The 24143-nt window shown below is 38.5% G+C and overlaps 1 long non-coding RNA gene across 1 annotated transcript; it reads left to right on the plus strand.

The window, feature by feature from the left end:
• Positions 1–17675: 17675 nt before the first annotated feature.
• Positions 17676–21751, plus strand: LOC110724592. Its single transcript, XR_002512016.1, has 3 exons — positions 17676–18523; positions 19776–19923; positions 21622–21751. It is a non-coding gene; the product is annotated as an uncharacterized LOC110724592 (long non-coding RNA).
• The last annotated feature ends 2392 nt before the right edge of the window (positions 21752–24143 follow it).

Here is a 24143-nt window from a genome sequence, read left to right on the forward strand (position 1 = left end):
ATCTACTCCTACTCCGGATGGTGCAATAAAATGCCTCTGAAATGGCCAACTGTTTACTCCAACGATAAACAGGCAGCCGTTTCATTGGCAGCCGGATGGGTGATCAATGGTTGATCTACTCCTGCCCCGACTGGTACAATAAAATGCCCCTGAAATGGCCAACTGTTTACTCCAACGGTAAACAGGAAGCCGTTTCATTGGCAGCCGGATGGGTGATCAATGGTTGATCTACTCCTACTCCGGATGGTACAATAAATGCCCCTGAAATGGCCAACTGTTTACTCCAACGGTAAACAGGCAGCCGTTTCATTGGCAGCCGGATGGGTGATCAATGGTTGATCTACTCCTGCCCCGGCTGGTACAATAAAATTCCCTTGAAATGGCCAACTGTTTACTCTAACGGTAAACAGGCAGCCGTTTCATTGGCAGCCGGATGGGTGATCAAACTGTTTGTGTGGCTTTTAAATAATACCCGATGGCGTTAACCCACTAGGATTTTCAATTTGCCGGATGGACCACTTTTGGGTCCTTGCCGGATGAATCCTAGATGCGAAGGATCATTTCTAACGGCTACAAGTTTCTTTTTAAGTAAATGTCGTTTGAGTCATTTGATCGCTAGAACAATGTACCACTCGGAAGGGAGCTGTTCTCTTCAACGATTTCACCCGAATGGATGTCGCCGGATGACTGCTCTTTTTGGAGCATTTTTTTTTTTAATAAATGTTCTTCCGTCTGTGTTTTTGCACTAGACAGGTGCTAATACAATTTCTATGAATGGAAAATATAGGCTTTCTCATTTCAATATTAATTACAAATTCAACATTAATTACAAAAAATTACATATTCCTTAGAAGTAGTACTTTTTCAAGTTATCTACGTTCCAGGTACGAGGCAGCCGCATTCTGTCTGGGGTTTCCAAGCGGTATGTGCCGTTTCTAACTTCTTCAAAAATCCGGTAGGGTCCTTCCCAGTTTGGGGTTAATTTCCCTTGTTCATTCGCCCTACCGGTTGCCTCAAGCTTTCGTAAAACAAAATATCCAACTTTGAGGGGGCGTTTGCGCACCCTTTTGTTGTAGGCCCTCGTCATTCACAACCGGTAGATTTCATGACGTAAGGCGGCATTGCCCCTTCTTTCAGGAAGAGTATCCAAAGCCAGGCGCATGGCTTCCCAATCTGCCTCTTCATCGTATAACATGATTCGAAGTGTTGGCTCATATAATTCAATGGGAAGCACCGCCTCTGTGCCATATGCCATAAGAAATGGAGTTTCACCGGTTGACCCCTTCTCAGTAGTTCTAATAGACCAAAGAACATGAGTCAGTTCTCCTGCCCAAAGACCGCGTGCTTTTTCAATCTTTTTCTTTATGCCGCCTGAGATGAGCTTGTTAAAAGCTTCAACTTGATCGTTTGCTTGAGGACGGCCAACAGATGCAAAGTAATGGGAAATCCCTTGATCTTGCAACCAAGTCTTTAGGACAGGCGTTTCGAACTAGGGGCCATTTTCAAAAACCATTGACATAGGTACACCGAACCGGGTGATGACATTTCTCCAGATGAAGGAGATGACATCCTTAGTTTTGATGCCCTTTACCGCCTTGGCCTAACCCACTTAATGAACTAGTCAACAGCCACTAAAATGTATCTTTTTCCGCCTGGGGCAGGAGTGTATGGCCCCAAAATATCCATGCCCCATTTGGCAAAGGGAATAGGGCTGTGAATAGCCGTTAAATCAGTGGCCGGCTGTCTGATCAGCCGGCCAAACTTCTGGCACTTGTCACATATTTTTACTAGATCTAATGCATCTGCCTCGAGAGTGGGCCAAAAGTATCCCTGCCGCCTGGCTCTTTTGGCAAGGGTCTTCTTGCCAATGTGCGATCCACAAAAGCCGGCATGCAGATCTTCCAGTATTTCCTTTCCCCTTTCTGGGGTAACACATTTAAATAGCGGCTGCAGGTAACCTTTCCGGAAGAGTTCACCTTTGTGCATTACGATGCTTAATGCTCGTCTTTTAAGAGCAGCCGCCACTAATGAGACACCCGGTAGAGTGTCGTCTACCAAGAAGGACCGGATGGGGTCCATCCAATTGGAGCTTCGATCTAGAACTCCAATGGGATCATGTTCAATGCTTTTCTTTTCCATGACTTCCCAGAAGACTGACCTAGGCGTATCACATGTGGCGGATGATGCCAATTTTGATAGTGCATCCGCCTGATTATTCTCGGACCTGGGTACTTGACTTAGATTGAATTCATCAAATGCCCCAGCCTCCTCTTTGACCGCCTGAAGATACTTAATCGTCACCGGATGGGTGGCCTCATAGTCATCGTTGTACTAGCTAACAATGAGTTGAGAATCAGAACAAGCGTCAACTTTCCTTGCCCCGGCTACCTTACACATGCGGATACCGGCTAGCAGGGCCTCGTATTCAGCTTCATTATTTGAAGCTTGAAATTTGAATCGTAGAGCATATTCGTATTTGTCCCCCTCTGGAGAATGACAAATTACGCCTGCCCCACAACCATTCACAGTAGAGCTCCCGTCTACATATACTTTCCAAACTTGCTCTGTTTTATCCGGCTGTATCGGCCTTGTCATTTCAACAATGAAGTCGGCAAACGCCTGACCCTTCACTGCTCGCCTAGGTTCGAAAGTGATTTATAGACTTTGAATTTCCACAGCCCATTTAATCATTCTTCCGGATGACTCTAAAGTGGTCATAGGCCTTTTCAGCGGTTGGTCAGTATAGACGGTAACCGGATGAGCCAGAAAATAAGGTTTCAACCGCTTGACTGCCTTGAACAAAGCCAGGCCGAATTTTTCGATCATAGGATAGCGAAGTTCAGCATTCCGGAGGACGTGGCTTATAAAGTAGACCGGGAGCTGATTGTCGTCTCTCTCAGCAAGGAGAACGGCACTTAAGGAATGATTTGAGACGGCCAAGTACATGTAGAGAGCCTCCTAGGGTAGGGGACTCACTAATCTTGGCAAAGAATGCAAGTGTTGCTTCAACCTTTGAAATGCCGCCTCAGCCTCTTCACCCCATTCAAACCTCGACCTCTTTTTGATTGCTTGAAAGAAGTAAAGGCACTTGTCACCTGATCGGCTTAGGAATCTCCCCAATGCCGCCAGGCAACCGGTAAGCTTTTGAGCCTCCCTGACGGTACGAAGCGACTGCATGTCAATCACCGCCTGTACTTTGTCCGGATTGGCCTCTATGCCTCTCTGATCAATCAAAAATCCGTGAAACTTCCCAGACTCAACTCCAAAGACGTATTTTTTCGGGTTTACCATGACTTTATGCAGCCTGAGGGTGGTGAAGGTTTCTCGGAGGTCGGCTAGATGATCCGCCTGTAGTTTTGACTTGACTATCTTGTCATCGATGTAGGCCTCCACATTCCTTCCAATCCGATCATAAAAGACCGAGTTCATCATTCGTTGGAAAGTGGCAGGCGCATTCTTCAACCCAAACGGCATCACCGTGTAGCAGTATAGCCCTTGATCTGTGACGAAAGCCGTCTTTTCTTGATCTTTATTCCACAAGGGTATCTGATGGAAGCCGGAGTAGGCATCCATAAAACTCATCAGGGCATGGCCGGCTGTAGAGTCTACGAAATGATCTATCTTTGGAAGCGGGTAGCTATCTTTTGGACAAGCTCTGTTTAAATCCGTGTAATCTACGCAAATCTCCCAGGTTCCATTCGGCTTTTTCACAAGGACAACATTGGCTACCCAATCCGGGTAGTAGCATTGCCGGATGAACCCAGCATCTAAGAGTTTCTTGACCTCGGTTGCTGCCGCCTGGGACCTTTCCTCGCCATGGTTCCTTTTCTTTTGCCTGACCGGCTTCCTCTTAGGATCCACAACGATTTTATGAACAACGAGATCCGGGCTTACACCCGGCATCTCTTCTACTTCAAAGGAAAACACATCTTTGAACTCCTTCAGCAAAAGGAGCAAGTCGGGTCCTAAACTTTCAAAAGCAACCGTTCCAATCTTGACGGTTCTGTCTGGCCGATTGTCTTCAAGGACAATGTCAATTATTTCTCCAGCCGGCTTAGGGCGAAGGTCGTCTGGCCTCTCCCCTGACAGTGATTGTTATTGTTTCTCCTTTACAGGCGCCAGTTGGTCCGTCTTCCTCTTTTTATTGGCTGGCTTAGTAGCCGGTGAGCTTTGATCGCAGTCGTCAAGTTCAACTATTTCTTTCTCTTAACCGTTTGTGTCAAGCGTTGGTTTGATGTTCGAGAGGTAACACTCTCTCGCCATCTTGTGGTCCCCACTTAAGGAACCGATTGTGCCATCATCCCTTTCAAACTTATTCATTATTAGGGATGGGATGATGACTGCTTTTGATATGTTAAGGGTTGGGCGGCCAATAATCAAGTTGTAGGCAGTCAACTCTCCTACAACAAGAAACTTGACAACCATGTGCCGACCCTTTCCCTTTTCTCCGAACCAGATGGGTAGATCAATCATGCCCACCGGATGTACTACTCCTCCCCCAAAACCAACAAGAGGGTATGAGGCCGGATGCATGCTACTGGGCTTGTACTTGAGTTTTTCCAAGCACCGGTAACTTATGAGGTCAGATGAGCTCCCGGTATCAATCAAGATCCGGCCAACTCTTTGATTGGCGATTTTGCACTCAATGACTATGGGGTCATCATGAGGCCGCCTGACCTCTCCTCTATCTTTCTCGGAGATGTTAACTTCCGGAAATGAATATTCAGACGACTGGCCCTCATCCACTGAGTTGACCAGTTTCCGAATGTTATCCTTTGTGCCCCGGATGGTAGGCCCACCTCCTGCAAATCCACCGGCTATGGTCAGGATGGTATCCTCATCCGTATCCGATTGAGTAGCCGGCGTCTTTGGGGGTGGTCCTTTTACTTGTTTGGGAGCACCCTTTGACTTGGATAGATAGGACTTGAGAGCCCCCTCGTCAGCAAGCCGGTCAAAGAGCCGCCTGAGGCTAAAGCAACCCTCAGTGTCATGGCCAATTTCTTCATGAAAAAGGCAAAATTTGCTCTTATCCCGGGCGCTTACAAGACTCTTCATGGGAGCCGGTTTTTCAAGATTCAACCGGTCCCTTACTTCTTTGAGAATGGAGGCACAATCCTTGTTGAATTCTTACTTTGGCACATACGGATCCGACCTCTTTCTTTTCTGGAAAGGTTGTCCGGATGAGTCAGCTGCCCATACCCCCTTTCTCTTATTTTCTTCCTTTTTGGCTGGCTGGGTAGACCGATTCTCTTTTTTGTCGGATCTTTTTTAATCCGTTGGAAGTTTCACAGCACATAATTCCATTGCCTGAATGTAAGCCTCCGCCTTCATAAGCGCCTCGTGAAGAGTAGAGACCCTCTTCCTAACCAAGTCAAACTTAACAGTTGACCCGTCTTTTAAGCCTTTAAAGAAATCAGTGTAGGCAACGTCATCAGACAATCCATGGATTTGGATCCTCATCAGGTTAAACCGCCTGACATATGACCGGAGCCCTTCCTTATCTCCCTACTGAATTGCCCCTAGATCAAGGCTTGTTTTCTTGGCAGGGATATTCATAGAAAAGTTGGACGTAAACCAGTAGGCCAATGTCCTGAAATTGTTGATGCATCCGGCTGGGAGGTTGCCAAACCAACGTTGAGCTATCCTTTTCAACGTTGCTGGGAAGCACCTACACCATGAGGCATCATCCAAACCCTGCAAATACATCAGGTTGGTGTATGCCATGAGCTGATCTTCCGGGTTGGTGGTTCCGTCATAGGTACCTACCAACACGTTTTTAATTTTTGCCGGCTGGGTCATCTCAGTGATTTCCCTGGAAAACGTCGTTGGTTGTTCCCCAAGGTTTAGCAGCCGGAGCTGCCAGTCCATAGGCTGGACAGGCGGTTGTTGCTGCCCCCCGAAAAGACTTGGTTGTGCATAGGGAGATCCAAAAGGCGTGTATGGTGTCCCATGCAATGCCGGTAGGATGATATGAGGGCCGGATCGAGCGGAAACCTCGCTCGTCCGGCTGCCATTGTTTGTTCTCGAGTGCCTCCCTGATGTGACATTGAAGTTGTCTCGAAAGGTTAATGTTGATGCCGACTCGGAGCGTTGTTGAGTCTTTTTATCCTGTATGAGCGTCCGGGCATCAGAATAGACTTTCTTGGTTCCATCCAGCTGTATGTGCAGGGCGGGTTTTCTGGCTCCATCCCTGGGAGTGTGTATCTTCGTGAAATCAATGGGCCTAGCCGGCACATTTGACTTCGGATGCGGGGTAGATGCTCTACCCTTTACTGTTCTGGCCGTCTTTTTTCCAAGACGCCTTCATTCCGCCTGACCCTTACGGGGGCCAGCTGTGTTATCCAGAAGGCCTTTGATCTCCCCTTTGAAACTCATCATCATGTTCATGAGTTCATCCCTGGAGACTGGGGCGGCCCCTTCTGAAGCAGGAGTTAACCCAAGCGGTCCCCTGATGGGATGGTTTGGGCCTGCCTGCTACTCTACTCGTTCCCTTTTGTCTTTGGAACGAGTATGCTTGGTTCTGAAAGAACCATCGGCAGCTGTGTAAGTCTCAACCTCATGGTTGTCGGCTATATCTTGGTCCGAGTGGACCTCAGCCTCACCAGCAGGTTGACTACCTTTACCCGGTAGTACCGGTTCTGAAGTCATCTAGGAAGTACTCTCCCCACAGACGGCGCAAGATGTTTGGGGGTTTTTTATGTGTCCTACGGGAGAGTTACAATTTCCTAGTATGCTCCTTCCTTTGCCTATACCTGCACAAATAACGGAATACTCCGGCTGGGGCTGGGGTGTTCCGCCTCCGAAGATTAAGTTAGTCTCTTTCTTAATGAGGAAATAAGACAATAAATGCTTCTCAATTTGAGAGCGTTTGCAAGGGGATTTGTGTTTGGTTGGTTGGTTGAAAATGATTCGATCCCCATTAATGAGGTCTGCCCTTACTATTTATAGTAGGGGAGAGTTGTACCTCAATTAGGGTACAATGACACGTGTCGCAAAGGAATTGGGCCTTTGCTGACCGTTGCAAACTTGACACGTGGCAAGCCTTTATAGGGCCACGTGTCTTAGGGGTATTTTTACCCTAAACAAGGTTAATTATTGTATATACAGCAAATTTTTTGTACAAAAGTACAGTAAGTTTTAGCTACAAACTTATCTAAAAAATTAAAGTAAATAAAATCCAGGTACCCGTGTCCCGTTCCGAATCGGGTACCCGAATTATCCGGGACGGGACACGGACCGAGTTATCAACTACCCGAAGGTTCGGGTCCCGAATCGAATATCCGGGTACCCGGATATGAACACCCCTACCCGGTATGGACACGTGTGTCCAACACTTGGGGGCAAAATAGTCAATTTGTTGAAAAACCTTGCAGTAAGTCATAACTTGTTACTGACTGTAAAAAGTCTCTCTTAACTCCATTCGAAATTACTGCTGTGGAAAACCTCTCTCTAAGGTTCCTCACCGGAAATCTCTCGACGAAAAAAATTGCAAAAATATAGCTTAAGAGCGGTGGAAATTGTCGAATTTGTTGATGTTGGTGGAATTCGTCTTGGTGTAAGTCTTCAATTTTGGTAAAAGTAGTTGTGAAAGTTGAATCGTAGTGTTTCGTAAGGTGTTGCGGCTAAGTTCGAAGTTTCCGTTAGTGAGTAAAGATCGAAGGTATTGAAGTAAGCCTATTGCGATGGTAGGTAAACACCCGAAGCTGTAATTTTTGTATGAATTATTCCAAAAAGAAATAAATTGTTTTGTTAATTAGGGTTTGGGGCGGAAGGGGAGGTCAAAGCGGTAGACGCGCAGTTGTTGAAAAGGTTTGTTTATTTGTTCAAATTTTGTGGGTAAAAGGGCGGCAGTGTTGTATTAAAGGCTGGTCTTTATCAAGATCTAATACAGTTTTGTGAATATGGAGAAGGTAGTTCTTAATTTTGCATAATTGGCTTTTCAGATTCTACATATAATTTATTGATCTTCAGCTTAATATTTGTCTTGAAAGAGGCCCGAGCTCTTGTAAGTTTGGTTGAGTTCTTATTAGTGTTTGGTTGAATTTTTGTAATTGCTTGATTGTGTTTAATTAGTGTAATTGCTTGGTTGTGTTTAATTAGTGTAATTGTTTGGTTGTGTTGAATTACTGTAATATTGCTCATTTGAGAAAACTTTCATAATTGAAATTGTCTTGCGTAATTGAGCTTGCATAAATCAGTGTAATTGTTTGGTAGAGCTCTTATAGCCATTATTGATTTATAGGTCAGCAAAATAAATACTAGTGTATATTATGTAATTACATGTTCCTTTTGCACAAGTGCATCCACAAGAAAGGGAAGAGGAGGGGGAGTGAGGAAGAGAACAGAAACTCAATTCATGAAGCTTTATTAGAGAAGAGTCGCGGGATTATTGTGGTATCATGCCATGGAAAACACTATTGTGCACCCTAAACTACAGACTAGATGATTAAAATCTGAATAACTTACTACCACTATCACATAATATACCTAATTAAGAATAGGCTAGGAATTCCAAAATAAAGCAACCTCCCAAAGCTCTTTTATCTATTATTGGTAAAGTTATTGAACTTTGGTTGAGTTTCTTATAATTGTTTTGCAAAATTCGATTGTTCCTTTGCATAATTTGCTTGTTCTTATAATTGGCTTGTTCCTTTTGCATATCGTCTAAAGCTTTCAAGATGATAAGAACCTAAGGTCTTTAAACATTCTAAAGCTTCTTTAATTAAACCCATTGAAACCCTATTTTGTTTAACCTTTATCAAATACTATGTGTATAACTTCATACTGCATAATTGGGTTTTAAAATTTTCCATAAGTTTATTTTTGTTTATTATGATATGCTCTAATCAATAACGTAGAAAATTCATAGTTATGATGTGTGCTTATGTTCTGATTAGTATTTAATATAAATTTCAATTCCAATTGATTGAAATGTGCTAATGTTTTGCTTTTTATCTTGTTTGTTTATTGAATTGCTTTTTTGTTATGCATTAGATAATGATGCAAAAAACAAATCTAATATGACAAAGATAAAGAAATGAATTATATTTTATTTCTTGCTGGACACATATAGATCACAAAGTGGTTAAAAAATGTAGAAAGTAGAGTTTAGAAATTTTTGTTATGTTTTGAACATATGCATGTTGTGTTTAGTTTATATCTTACTCCGTAAAAGCTTTGCTTTACTAAAGAAATTTGAGACACATTTCGTTATTTGAGATGCTAGAGTAAGTGATTGGGTTTGCTATCTTTGTATGCTATTTTTAATGCTCATCTGCCTTTAGATTTTAGCTTGCTTATTAGCTAATTATATTGTGTTAATGTGATTGCATTGTTAATAGATTGTATAATAGGAGTTGGTAATGTTGTTTTTTTTTCTTTAAATATATATAATTTACACAAAAAGTTTTCAAGTCAATGTCTCATGATTGGGTTGTGTTCTTTGCGGGAAACTTAAAGAGGACCACAATCTAGTATACTGGAGCTGGAGCTTCAAACTGAGTTGATTATCGCCAAAACAAATCAAGATCTATCTAATTGTGCGTAAAGAGTTCAAGCGGGGAATAATGAACTTTTATAGGGTCTGGAACATTTGAAGTTCAATTAAAACCATTTGAAAATATCACATGATAAATCATGTAGTATTTTTTTTTTTTTTTTTTTTGGTGCTAAGATCAAGAATTTATGATCTGAAATTATCTAATCTAATGTAAACTTATTTTCTGTGATCTAAAAGTCCTAAATACCGGTGAACTAAACATGGCCAAACTACTTTGACTACTATTTTATTTTTACTGTGCTTAAATCTATAAACAATTAATGTTACAATTTTTTTCATTCTTCATGTTACTCTCCAAACAATTTGGAGGGTTGGCCAATTCCTAATCGCGATACAGTGGTCCTCAATTTTTTATTTTTTTTTTATTTTTTATTTTTTTTAGTGATACATTTTGACCGGCACATAAATTTAGGCAAATAAGAGGTATGTGGGGGTAGCCGGAGTATTTCAAAATTGTAAATGAAAGAACATAGGGTTAATATTTTATTTAAAAGTAATGGATTTGACTATTATATATGAGGTGAAATAAATAATAATAATAATAATAATGATAATAATAATAATAATAATAATAATAATAATAATAATAATAATAATAATAATAATAATAATAATAATGGGTTTAGTACTTTAGTGGGGGAGAGAGAGATAATATGTTAAAATGTAGTCTTGTAAAATTATCACAGTTAGGGATTAAGAATTTTCCAACAATTTTAGACATACTTCCTTCGTTTTTTAATAAATGCTCCATTGGCACTTTTGTATTATTCATCTTACCTACTTTGATTAATGTTTGTGATTTATACATAAGAATAAATATAGTCTAGTAGGTACTTGTTGAAATCGTCTTAATACATAGCTTATTAATTTTCAATTATTATGATTTATACTTAAGGTTATTTATAGATACTTTTGGTTTAAAACTTGCATCGCACATTTGTGCCTAGGAGAAATGGAGCACTTATTAAAAAATGAAGGTGGTAGCTACTTTCATTTTACATTTTAATACTGTTATTTTTAACCTACCTATGGTTATTCTGCACTTTTATATTGTTATTTGATACATAGTTATGTTTATTTAGCAATTTAATTTTGTTATTTAATACTGGTACCTTGCATTTTTAGCAATGTTATTTCTACATAAATATGTTAAGTTCCCCCTCCGTTCTTTTATGTTAAGAATGTAATAGGTGGGTTTGCGTAAAATCAAAGTGAATTGATTGAGAATACTGTTAAAGGGGTAAGATAGTAAAAGTAATATACTAAAAATAGAATGAAGGATTGAAGGGGAAGATAGTCAAAGTAGTACGGGATAAAAAAAAATAGAATAAAGAACAAAGTGAGTAGAAAATAAAAATGAAATTTGAGGCTATATTTGGAACTGTTATTAAGCATTTTAAAACTATTATTGTGCTTCAACATACTGTAATTTGAGATACGCTTTATATTTTATCATTAAGATGATTTGGAACTATGTATTATTACAAGTTAATTGTATAATTGTGGAATATTCTACATGTTTTTATCAAGTTTATTGGAAATTATGTGGAATATCCACCGAATTAAGTTTGACAACAAAGAGAGATTTCCATCAATATTGGTGAAATAAAAATAATACTCATTAAGCATCGGTTTTAAAACAAACTGATAGTGTGTAAAATGGATGTTGCACTGAATTGTTACTTTAAGATATAATGTTAAAAAAATAGGATTTAAAGAGAATTACTCTTCTTTGTCTTGAAATTGTTGAGGTTATTCTTCTTTACTCATTTTTTCCAAGCTATATAATTATTTTATATATTTTTTGCTTACTTACTTGGAAAATATGAGTGAAGAAGAATGAGTATATGTAGAACATAAATTATAGTATTGGCTATAAGATATTAAGATGGTAAAAAGTATGATCTTATATTTATGAGGTTCAGTGTTCGAAACTTGTGGGATTTACCAACAATTTGAGACTACTTTTATTGTTTTACTAGGTAATACCCGAGCCATGTTCGGTTTTTAATGAGGGTAATTGAAATTAAATATAGAAGTCTCATGAAAAATGTGATATAAAAGTCCATCATAATAATAAATAATTAAAGTATAAAGTTTCTAGACACCTTAATAATTTTTCAAAAATTTAAACGAACATTATAGAGTTTAGGAGGGAAAATTCCCTAAAAAAAAGTTCTAATATAATTTAGGTATATAGATAGACGGGCTTAACATTTGAGCGGAAAAATTTTTCATGAGGTAGCGCTACGTGTACAGTTTTGGGAAAAAATGACATCAACGGCTGCTACTTTAGTATTAGTTAAGATTATGCAAACTATTATTTGACGGAATATACTGTTACATTGTATTTTAATACAACTTTTCTGCATTAGCATACTATAATTGAGGCATCTTACTCTTTATTCATTATAATTATTTAACAATCATGGGAAAAAAAATAGAATCTCCTATCATGTAGTAGTATTGAACTATATAGTACTTTCACCGTTCCTTTTTGTTCTTTTCATTTGAAATCTTAATACTATTCATAAGTTGATAGCAACTCCTATTCAAAAAAATAAAAAAGATGATTGAATCTTCACAATTATTCTTTATCTATACAACATAACATAATCAAGCTGAGTCTTTGTTTGTTCGCTTTATTGAGTATTATATTACGAGTAATATTTAATTATTTCCTTTTTATTAATTAATGTGGAACTATTGATATTTATGGTCAAATTCTTGCATTGGAAAACGCGCACAATAAAAAAAGGGAAGAACTTTTGGAAACGGAGGGAGTAGGATTTTACATATAACTAGCCTTCTAGCCTGTGCAATGCACGAGTTGTTCATAGAAAATTGCATTGAGAGATGAGTGAGGAAATACCAATAAAATAAATCATTATATATGGGTGCAATGTGTAATTGAAAACATGAATTAAAAAAATTAAATTTGAGACTTTTTTTCTAAATTAGACTTGAAAAAAAGAAGGTGGAAGGAGTAAAATAAAAGAGGGAAAAGAGAAAGGTTGAATTGATGAGGGAAGATGAAGATGAAGTGTTTAGTGAAAAGGTTAAGAAAAATAGTGTAATAAAAAATTAAAAATATAAGAAGCCATGTGATACATTAGTTTGAAAAAAAAGATTGGGAACTGTAATAGGATGGGGACATGTGTTTTTCTCGGTTTGAGTTATTAAATACTAAGTATAGATTTGAGACAACTACTTTTATTCGGGAGTTTAATATTGTTATTTTAGGGAGTGTATTTGTTACTCTGTATTTGAATACCATTATTCTGCATTAACAACCTGTAATTTGAGGCATAGTACTCTTTAGTCATTATAATTACTTAACTATTACACAAGGTTTAACTAAGAATTACAAAAGAAAAATAGTTGAAAATTATAAAAATAAACTAGGTTGATTTATTTTATCATATAATCATATAGTAGTATTGAACTACCAAATAACATTGTTTGAGGACGCTAGTAGAAAAAAAATATTACAATTAGTTCAAGGCCATTATTGCTGCATAACTACTACAAATAACAAAGTCAAGTTTTTTCTCTCATTCATTAAACACAATTAAAATAACTGATTTAATGGACATGGATAAGCAGTAACCACACAAAAGAACACTGCTCGTACATCTTCAAAATTCAACCTGATCAATTGGTACATGTATGTAGTAGGATTAGAATCGTATGTCACTTCACAATTATCACATATGAAGAAAGGAGGGTAAAAACTAGATAAGACAATCTTTACAAGCTCACTAAGACAAACCTAAATTAATAAAAACAACACTTGTAATGCAAATGTAGTAATGAACAAATATATGAGAAAGATGTCAGCATCATGTTTTGTAGGAATTCTGTATGATGAGACATAGAAGAAAGCTTTTGCTCATTGCACTATGCTCACAAGATTAAGAGTGCAAAAGGAAAAACACTTGCATGTAACCAAACCTTGACATTTGCATTTTTAAGCATTGGCTGCTGCTGCTTCCCAGGCTGCTACAGCCGAGGCAGCTGCAGCCTTGGATCAAACAGCCCTGGCTGCAGCTGCCAAGACAACACCACCATACTCTTTAAATCCTTACAAAAAATGTAACAAAAACAAAATCAGGCTCAAAATCAAAGATCCAGGTAGTCGAGTTTTCGGATTTTAAAGCAACCATAATGCTCAATAAGCAACCAACAGCAACATTGAATCACTAAAGTGCCAAGGAATCCTCTTTGCAGCATACAACTATATAGTGTTTAGGGTAAAAATACCCAGTCCACGTGGACTAATCGTGTGCTGACACGTGTCAACATCAGAGAGGTTATGAGAAAACCAATCCTCTAGGGACACGTGGCACTCCAACCCATAAAAGGGGAACGGATCCCCTCTCACTATAAATAGAGGAAAATCCTCATTTATTGGACATTCATTCATAAAATATACACACAAAAAACCCGAGCAATATTAATTGCAAAATTCTCTAAAAATCCGAGAGAATTGAAAAACCTTTACATTCCGCACTTTCATACATCCGGACACGTTCTAACTTGATCGTTGGAGGCGAAACTCCACCCAACCGGAGTTTCCGTGGTTTTGCAGGTACGGACAGTCGACGCGCATTCTTGGAATTGTAACTCTCCCGAGGGACTCCAAAAACCCCGAAACATTTGGCGCCGTTTGTGGGGAGAGTACTTCTAAGATGGCATCAGAGTCTGTACCGCCTGCTGAGGGAAAACGGCCTGCAGCCGAAGCTGATGTTCACACGGACCAAGATAGTAGTGACGACCTTGAGGTCAACACCTATGTGGCCCCAGACGGGTCATTCAGAACAAGACGCACCCGTTCCAAGGAAACAAGGGAACGGGGCAAAGACAAAGCTGGTCCAACCAACCCAACCGTCAAGTCGGCTGGGCTACCCCAGGCGGCGGAGGGTGCTGCTCCCGTTACTAGAGACAAACTCATGAAACTCATGAAGAGTTTCAAAGGGGAAATCAAGGACCTAATTAACAAGTCAACTGACACCAACAAGGGTTAGTCGGCCAAGAAGCCTTCTCCCTCAGGGAAGAAGCACGTTAAGGATCGTGTGCCTACTCTTCACCCTAAACCAAAGGGGGCGGATGGGCCCATGATCGACCTTTCAAAACTTCGTTTCCCTAAATTAGGGAAAAGGAAGGCCATCCGGCAAGTTCAGCCGGATGGATAAAAAAGGACTTACTCAGATGCCCGGATGTTAATCCAGCAGAAGAGAAGTCAATAGTTGTCTGAGTCGGCCTCAACGTCGACTTACCCAGATAGTTTCCAGAATACTTCAATGAAGTATTCGGAAATAAACCGAGAGAATCAATCACGCAGCATATCCGCACGAACTGGCTCTCAGATTATCCAGCCGGCTCCGTATGTGCCCCCAACAGCCATACATGCCATATGGATCACCATACATGCAGCCGACCCTTCGGGGGTCAGGCGGCACTGAATGTCCAGCCTATGGACTAGCAGCTCCGGCTACTAAACTTTGGGGAACAACCGTCTGCGTTTTCCAGGGAGATAACCGAGGCGGCTCAGCCGGCCAAGGTTAAGAATGTGTTGGTTGGTACCTATGACGGTACCACTAACCCAAAAGACCACCTAATGGCTTATACCAACCTCATGGTGTCGATGACGCCACTTGGTTAAGAAGGGGTTGTATGACGCCACTTGGTGTCGATGTTTCCGGGCGACGTTGAAGGGCATAGTCCAACGATGGTTTGGCAATCTGTCAGCCGGTTGCATCAATAACTTCAAGACGCTTGCATACTTGTTCGCATCCAACTTCTCTATGAACATCCCATCCAAAAATACAAGTCTTGATTTGAGCAGGGAGATAGAGAAGAGCTAAGGTCCTGTGTCAGGCGGTTCAATCTAATGAGAATTCAGATCCAGGGGCTGTCTGACGAAGTGGCCTACACAGACTTCTTCAAGGGTCTGAAAGACGGGTCGACTTTCAAAGTCGACTTAGTTAGAAAGAGGGTGGCTACCCTCCAAGAAGCTCTGATGGAAGTCGAAGCCTATATATAGGCGACGGAGCTTTGTGCCATCAAGCAGACGTCGGACCCTAAAAAGTCCGACAAAAAAGAGAGTCGGTTAGCTCAGTCGGCCAAAAAAGAAGAGAGCAAGAAAAGAAAAGAAGTCTAGGTGGCGGACAATTCTAGTCAGCCGTCCCAGAAGAAAAAGAAAGAGTTGAAGTCGTACGTCCCCAAGTGCGAGTTCAACAGACTCCTAAGTGAAGGTAACCTGCAATGTCAAAACTTAAAGTCACGATGATCACCATATAATTGTTGAACGAGGGATTCTGAAGAACTTAATTCAAAAAGGTACAAAATACAGAATAAATCAAACAGTGTGACGCATATCAAAAGACAGAATAAATCAAACAATGTGATGCATATCAAAAGACAAAGTAAATTACAAGTATCCTTTCACCGAGTATTTGAACTGCACAAACTGCCATATGAATTAATTAAAAAAACCAGGAAAATATTCATATAAAAATTTAAACTTCAGTCAGTATAGGAACACAAAAATGTCCATCTCAATGATCAAACTTCATATAAAGTGAATTTATAACCACGAGAACCATTATCAATGAGCTGGATCAAAAGTGAGTTGCATTTCTCTATACCTAAAGTTTCAAGCAATAGAGAACTATAATATGTTAGGCCTTGTTTGGTTCACCTTATTTATGCTGATTTGATCTGATCTGAACTTATTTTTTCTGATCTGATCTGATCTGAACTTATTTTTTCTGATCTGATCTGATTGTCTGATTTGACCAAACTTTGACCTTAAGTGTACGATAATCTATAAGGAAAAAATATATCAAGTGGGATCTTGTTAGATTCGTAATAATGTGTAGTTTATTAATATGTAATTTTCACAAATTTTTTCATTACGAAATTAAGAATATTTAGCGATAAAAAACCGCACATAAAACGATGTTCTGATCTGAACTTATTTTTTCTGATCTGAACTTATTTTTTCTGAAATAAGTAAAAATAAGGTGAACTAAACAAGGCCTTAGCTAAATTCTCACACTCGATTAAATACTTGGGCCATTGTGTCCCTTGGATAAAAATTCAACGGCCCAAATTAGCACAATGTTCTTGTTCCTTTGCTTCTTTTTGTTCCTCCCGTAATTGCCTTCCCCAACCCAACTAACTGAGCAGTTTTCCCATGAGTGGAAGTACTCGCTTTACAACTCTTCAATCCCCCCGCTTTACAACCCAAATTGCCCAAGAGACCTAGCTTTATTGTTTGTGATTTCTGTTTGTGGAGTGTTGAAGTGTTTGAAATGTATGGAGGAACTTAGCAAGTTGAAGATCAAGGAAATAGAACTTGCATTTGAACAATGTGCTATCTTGAGCTTTTTTTGTATTTAATTGTCTGTGTTAAATTATTTTCTTTTAAAATTTTCAGTGATTTTCTTAAGGTATACTGGTATTGAATTTGAGGATTTGGTCTAATAAGTTAGAATGACTTCTTGATTCTTTAATGTATTTTTAATGATTTTCATAATATACATAAATGTTTGTTTAATGTATTATTTGCAACGACCAAAAGAAGGGAGCCTCTGGCTTCGACCTACCCCCGAAAGGGCTGCTGTCCGATGGGTACACGAAAGGTTCATGGATTGATGTATACAAAACATTTGTTTTATGAACTTAGGGGGCGTTTGGTATGGGGTATTCAGGAAATGGAAAGAGAATCAACGTGTCTAATTCTATTCTTTGTTGTTTGCAAAGTCATTTAATCATTCCCTTTCTCCATACCCCCCAAACTCCTCTATTTTGATACCCCATCCCACCCCCCCGTTTCCCTTTCTCTAAGCCACCAACCACCGAAAACATCATCCACTCCAGCCACCGAGAACCCCACCCCATTCTAACCACAAAACCTTATCTCCACCCACCTGAAAAACTCACTTCCACTTACGAAAACCCCACCCCACCCCTGAAAACCCAACCAACCAACAAGAATCTCCACCCACCACCCACAAAAATTCTAGATCTAAGATAGATTTTTTATAAAAAAAAAAAAAAAAAAAAAAAAAAAAAAAAAAAGATAGAATAAGGGAGGATAAACTACGGCTGCAGTGACAGAGAAGAGTAGGGCCTATAGGGGCAGCAGCCGGAGGAAGAGGGGAAGGGAGGGGCTGCGCTGAAGGGCAGTGATTGTGATGGTTTTAATTGGGATTTTCTTTCTCATTTCTAAACAAACAACCTGGTAAATCTAAGGGCTCGTTTGTAATTGAATTTTTATTCCAGTTTTCTGTTTCTTAGAAAATTTAAAACAAAAATACGTAAACCACACAAAACAGTCTTGTAGTGGTTACTCCATGTATCTAGGATACTTAAAAATGATAAAAGTTTGATGTCATAGTAGAATAACATCAATGCATTTGTAGTTTAAACTAATGTATTTACATTGCACACTTGATATATCTAGGTTTCTCTCGCTTCACATATTAAGAACCCTTCTCAACGAATCCCGACCCTTCGATTTAGGCTCATATGACAAGCACACTTATGGTGAGAAGGGTGAGAAGCATTTATATCCCTTCAATTAACTTAATCTATCAGATAAAAAAAACAAAAAACCCATGTAAATAATGGCATATTTGGTAATTTTATACGCACTAGCTTCCCTTCTTCCAACCTACCACATGAATAACCCAAAAAATCTCACATCTTCTCTCTCTCCCGATTTCTTTCTCCCCTTTTTGAGCTTCACGATGAAGTTCAACATGGCGGCCAGCGCCCAACCATTTTCACTCATCCCACGTATATATATCACATGTATGCCATGTGTATGCCCATGGCTGAGAATGACCTTTTTTATCCCAATTCAGCAAAATAAAAGATGATTTTCGAGTTATTTATCAACTGGTAGCGTGGATCTCTAGTGTAATTTGGTTGTTGTCACTCTTGATTAACTAGGTATGGTATTTTAAATTGGCCTCCAATCTCTTTCTCTTAGTTTTTTGTCCATGTCAATCTTCAATTCAGTAAATTTTGGATCAATTTGAATTTTATTTTTTTTAGATGTTCATTGAATTTCGTAATTAAACTTGGATTTAGTTGTGCTATATCTTGACTCATAGTTCATCAGCTACGAAATCTCTTCCAAATTCTCTTTCCTCTTTTCAGAATTCCGTATTTTTTTATCCTTCTTGTCAATGTTAATATAAGATTTTTATATTTCAATTCGAATTATACCTCTATTATTCACTTGATATATCTATATAAATGTTTAATGTACCAGTAATGTATTTCTTATGAATCCAATTTATACTTGTTCCTACTAAATGTCATTAAAACATTATGTCTTTATGATGGACCCTGATTCATATGTGAATGATAAGTAAAGCGGACGTGAATGGAGGATAAATCGGGTGCATGATGAATGGGTCAGATGACGGATGGAACATAAGCGGATGGAGGCTGATGAAGCATCACCCGACCCACCTCCGATCCATTGCCACCCCTATTCACAACTTATAAGTTATAACTTTATAAACAAACTAGTTGTTGGGTCGAGCGCATATCAGCCCTATTTCTACAATATCATTTTTTTTAGTTAGCCTAAATATACTGTTATTGTTTGCGAAAGTGATAATAAATAAATACATTAGTATTTTTCATAGCTTTCAACGGCATAAGTATATGCTTGCTATGAAAATAAAGTGAAGTAAAAGAGCAAAAGGTATTAAAAAGTCTTGTTAATTGATATATCCGCATTTGCTTGAGATTCATGCAAAATTCAATTGCTGAATTTGCGGTATTTATGTATTAAAATCACGAGCGTTATGGTAATTCTTGATTTATGCATTAAAATCATCAGCATTGAGCGTGATCTTCCAAGTAATGAAAGCTAAGGATACAAATTTAAAGGTTAACGTAGGTATCAGTACACTTGGTTGTTTTCATTAGGGCTAGACGATAGGTTTAATGTATTGTGTACATTTATCTTTACTTGTGAATGTATAGAAAATATCTAAGTAACATGTTCTCATCTAAATGTTTGAAGAAAGCATTGGCTTATAACCTATTGTTTTATCTCTGTCTCTCCTTGTTTTCCAACATGCCTTTTCTTGATAGTTATTGCAACTTTTAGAAGATTTCTTTTGTACTTACTCATGTTACACATACCATAAATTATGAGAAAGGGTAATATAATGTCTGACTATAGGAGAGGCTGGGTGGACACCTGAAAAGTAGAAGAGGCTGGGTGGACACCTGATCAATATGGATATTCAAGGTTTAAACCGTCAATTGCACCGGGGGACAGTGCCTCATATCAGAAATCTCTGACTATGTTCATGAGCACACTCTTGAAGGTTGGTTCTCCTGCTTTTGCACATCTTTGATTTTTTCCCTTGCTTTTTAGCAGTGTATGAAACGGCTAGTGCACTAAGGTGATAGTGGTCCTTGAGCTTAGGCGCAAAGAAAAGGAGTGAGGCACAATTCTTCATATCAAAGGTTCTATGTGGAAAAAGTGATTGCGGACCATGGACTCTAGGCTCTAGCTACTGTGCTTCGGTGTGCTGCAGTGCGCTTTTGTGCTCCTCAAGGAAAACGCCGTCCCCAGGATCCTTCTGAGTATTTGGGCACCAGTGCAAGGCGTACTGCGTGTGCCTTTCCAAAGGCTTTCTGTAGTGGTGGAGCTGAACAAGAGTCAAGCTCTTGCTTGGAACGAAAAGCAAAATTAAAGCTCGAGTTGTCTTGAAGCTACACCATGCTTAAGCATGTGCTTGACTTGGACACCAATGGCTTGACTACATTTTGTTTTTTTGTTTTTGTTTTTTTTTTTTTTTTTGGGGGGGGGGGTGTATAAGATTTCATAAAAGAATATGTTACATTAAGTAAATGAAAACTGCTTTAAAACACTATTGACAATAAAGAAACTATGATAGAAGTTATAAAACTAGTGAAAAACACCTAACTAGACTTGGGCTCAATAAAGCTTGAGGGTCGAGGTGATGAGCTCAAGAGAACCATTAACCAAGATTAGCCAGGGGCTTGCTAAGCTGGCTTGGGTGCAATAATTGTCCTAGCTAGTCATTATTTTCTTTTTTAGTCAGTTGTGTGCTCTACTTGTCTTTTGCACATCTGGTTTCACATATTCCATCTGCCCATGGATTATAAATATTTGTTTAGAAACCTAAAAAGCTATTGGATCATTCAAAATTTCAAAGCATCAGTGAATCCTGCTATGATGGTGTTGCAACACCCTGCCATGATTTGCTCTTTTAATACTTAAATAATGCTAAAGCCTCTTACGTAAGAAAATGTGTCTCCTCTTTGAGCAGTTATATGCGTGACCATCCTGATACTTGACCATTTTAGGAACCAGCTACTTAAACCTTGTTCTGATTGTGGTGTAATGCCCCCTCCCTGGTTTACATTTTTTAATGGTTGATTAAAGCTGAAGCGCTGAGTAGTTAGTGATGATATGTTTCTACTCTCCTTAAAGTAGTCTATGCAAGACCATTCCGATGCATGGCCATTTAAGAAACCAGTTGATGGATGAGACGTGCCTGATTATTACGATATCATCAAGAATCCTATGGGTAAATGTAATTTCTGTGAAGTTCAAATTTCTTTTGGCGTCAACATCATAATAGTCTGTTTTTTGGCATTTATAAAGACACTATTTTTTGCCCAAGTTTGGAGTATGTCTGTAATGGTAGCTGTGATTTACGCTTGAGTGACTGAACACTAGTGGAATATCGTTTTTTGGGGTATACCAGCTTATACAAGGAGGATTTTTGCCTTTTTTTTCCTTTTATTTTCCTCTTCTCTATCTCCCATCCCCAATAAATTTTCCCCCATCCCTTTCTTTTGGTTGTCCAGTAATTTTCACTTGCGTACTTGAATACTTGCATGTTTGAACCAAAGTGGAATTACTTCATTACAAATGCTTCATGTTCCTTCCTTCAACTTTGAGCTTGCTCACAGCACAACTGGTGGATTTTAATTATGATGTTATATGAAGGTTTTAATGAGATGCTAGAATCACAAATTTTATGGTGCAGGTCTGAAAACAATGTCAAAGAGCGTGGATTCAGATGTATTACATTTGCGATGTTTGTTGCTGATTCCTGGAGAATATTGAAAACCAACGCACCTATTATTCCCCAGAAACAATATATTATAAATGCGCAACCAGGCATGTTTTCATCTGTTTACTATCATTTCCCACTCTAGTACACTATTGTTTCCCCTGGAATTTTCATTTATTTGGTTGGTTTTCAGGTTGCAGGCACATTTCACGAGTTAAGCAAATTTGCAGGCTGGAGTCCCGTTTCTCAAATAATGCTTAGGCAATTGTGCATTCTGATCCAATGATGCGACCTTAGTTTTGTGTATGTATGCGAGATGGACACCACTTAGAAGCCTTAGAGAACATACTGCCTGCAGTCCTTGGTGATGGGTTATTCAATTTGTATCCCATTGATATTGTTGTTAAATTAGTAGATAATATTGAATCTCACATTTTAAGCAGCTAGTTTACTAAAACATGTGATTGTAAGTGGTATCAATTAGTTTATTTGATTTTGCTTGTGATGTTGTACTGATTTCAACTAGTTCCTAACTTACATTAGCTTGTTCAAATTCCAAATCTTCAGTTCATCTGCACTATGTATGTCATGTGTCTTGTGTATAGCTTACAGCTTAGTGCAATAGTGCTTGAAAATTTAAGAATGTCCCTTCCTACATTTGTAGCTCTCGTCATTCATTCAAACTAAGAAAAAAAAATAAAGTTTTTAACTCTTGAACAAGAGCTCCTCAAATTTATTGCTTGCCCAAATTGACTGCCTGACAAAGGCTATAAAAGGTTAAAGTTGAAAATCATAACCCGCCTAATTTATTTAACTAATTGTGTTAGGTTCAAGTCGGATTAACCCGAAATTGACCATTTAACCGTAATGTAAAAACTTATGTTTTTCGCTTTCAAATTTTCATTTGTCCTCCTCTTGCCTCTTGCACTTGCTGTCTGTTATTTGTTTTCTCACTCTCTCTCCAAGTCTCATCTCCCTCTCGCCCTATCCAACTCTCCGCCCCTCTCCGTCCTTCTTCGGCTCTCCGTCACTCTCCGACTCTGCCCTCTTCTCTCACATCTCTGCTCAGGTATGTTTTTATTTCAATTTTCTTTATTTTTTTCGTTATTTCTGCTGTTGTTGGTGTTTGAATTGTTTTACGACTTCATACAATTTCCTCGTGTTACTCAACATAATATATTTTGTCGAATTTTATTTCAATTTTGTAACAGGCCAAAATTTTTGAGCCGATTTAATTACCTAAACATGGTAATTAAATTATTCTAATGTTATTAATTATTCTTAATATTATTATTATTTTAATTGAACCCTTATTATTTTTATTATTTTAATTATATATATATATATATATATATTAAATAATTGTTTTATAAGCTTTGTTTTAATTAATATGTTAAGCATAAATTATTTTGATTTCTATTTTAAATGATAAGCTTTATTTTTTAAAGCTTATTTCTATAGTAACTACTATAATTAGTAATTGTCATATTTGAAAACTTCCTAAATTCATTTAATTAGTTAAGTTAATCTAGTTAGTTAGTTAAGTTTGTATTAATTAAGCTTTGAGAACCTTGGCATATATACGTAGGAAACAAAACCCAATTTCTCTCTCCTCACAAAAACCCTCAACAAAACCAAACTCTCTCTCTCCTCTCGGGTTTCATAAAGAATGAAGAAGAGGAAGGAAGATTTGCAACAATTACAACGGCCAAGTCAGTAATGAAAATACACCATCTTCCTCCTCTATTCTGCTCTTTCTCTCTCTTTATCTTCTGATCAAGTTTTATATTGCTTAATATTAGTCAATATCCTCGTGATTTCCCTTCATTCATCTGGATTATCACTGGATTGATTAATCCAACTCTCATTTCCTCAATTGGAAGTTGAGCTGGTTATAAATTATATTGCTAAAATTAATTATTCAAGCTGTCAGCTGCTGGATTCCATCACACCACCTCACGCCGTCCTCGCTCTCCTCTGCCTTCTCCTTCCCCTTCTTCCTCCTTTCCTTCCTCAATTAATTAATTTCCAGCATAAACTAGATACATGTACTATCTATGGATTTGTATATCTGTAATTGCTAAGTTAAGTATATTGGTTGTATAATTTGTTAATTTCAGTGACTTGGAATAATTAATTGAAGGTGTTCTACTTGAAATTTTCGACTGATTTTTGGAGTATGAGCTATTTGTATGGCTTATTCTGTTGGTGTAAATTTTTCAGAATTTTTAGAGCACTTTCAAAATTCCGACATTTCTGTGTGACTTGCTATCTTTGGACGCTCGTACTGAATTGGTTATGTATTGGATGGACTGTTTTCTACATGGATGGATAGAGGATATTGCAGGGAGTCCATGGCACTTTTCGGATCGGGATTTGGACGCCTGAGGCCCCGGAAAAGCGTCCCGGAAGTTGACTAGTTCAACTGATTTCTGACGACGAATTTGAACATTTTCCGACGAATTTTCGGCAACTTAAAATTGAAATAAAATGAC

Source organism: Chenopodium quinoa, unplaced genomic scaffold (genome assembly GCF_001683475.1).
Source record: "Chenopodium quinoa cultivar QQ74 unplaced genomic scaffold, ASM168347v1, whole genome shotgun sequence".
Taxonomy (NCBI): domain Eukaryota; kingdom Viridiplantae; phylum Streptophyta; class Magnoliopsida; order Caryophyllales; family Amaranthaceae; genus Chenopodium; species Chenopodium quinoa.